This window comes from Leptopilina boulardi, unplaced genomic scaffold (assembly GCF_019393585.1).
Source record: "Leptopilina boulardi isolate dan_hultmark-lab unplaced genomic scaffold, ZJU_Lbou_2.1 LbouV2_216, whole genome shotgun sequence".
Taxonomy (NCBI): Eukaryota; Metazoa; Arthropoda; class Insecta; order Hymenoptera; family Figitidae; genus Leptopilina; species Leptopilina boulardi.
Window position 1 is genome coordinate 1,005,751 of NW_026137770.1, and position 850 is coordinate 1,006,600.

The window sequence follows — 850 nt, forward strand, 5'->3', positions numbered from 1 at the left end:
GTCATCATTCTCGACGATGGAACATCGATATATTGAAAACTTCGATACATCGATTTCGATATTTTCGATTTAAATTTAAATATTATTTTTAAATTAAATAAAAAGTGAAACTATAATGTAATTTATTAATAATATTATTTTGATTCTATCACTCAGTGGTATTTAATAATAAATTTAATTTATTTAATAATTTTATTATTATAATTTATTATTATAAATATTTATTTTTTTATTATTATTTCTAAAACGAACATTTTAAAAATATTTGTGTCCCTTATTGAACATAATTAAATTCATATTTTAAATAAAGAAAACATCGAAAAATAATCTAAGTCCGATTCGAGTTATTTCTGGCTATAGAATTTAGTAAGGGCTTAATCAGATTTTTCTAGTTTGAATTGCCTTTCTAGAATTCAAACGGGATCTCAGCAGATATTTCTAGTCTGAATTTCTCACAAGAATCTAATCAGGTTCGAGTACGACTTTTCTAGGCTATAGATTTTCTAGCGCGGTTCTAGTCGGAATCCATTATCACGTTGGGAAGCTTATAGGGACATTTCTACACGGGAATAATGTAAACATGTAAATACTTTAATCATTTATAAATAAAATAATCAAATAACATTTATTAAGTTAATATTGTGACGGAGTTATTGACAATGTCACGTATAAGAGTTTAAAGGTATAAGTATATATGCGATTAATTATTATTCAAATGAAAGTATAGAAAAAATATCTGAAACAAAAAGTATTCACAAAATGTTAATAATAAAATAAAACATGTTCTTCGTATAAAAATATGTTTGTTTAATTTTGATTATTTTAATTTTATTTAACCGCATTGTTATTT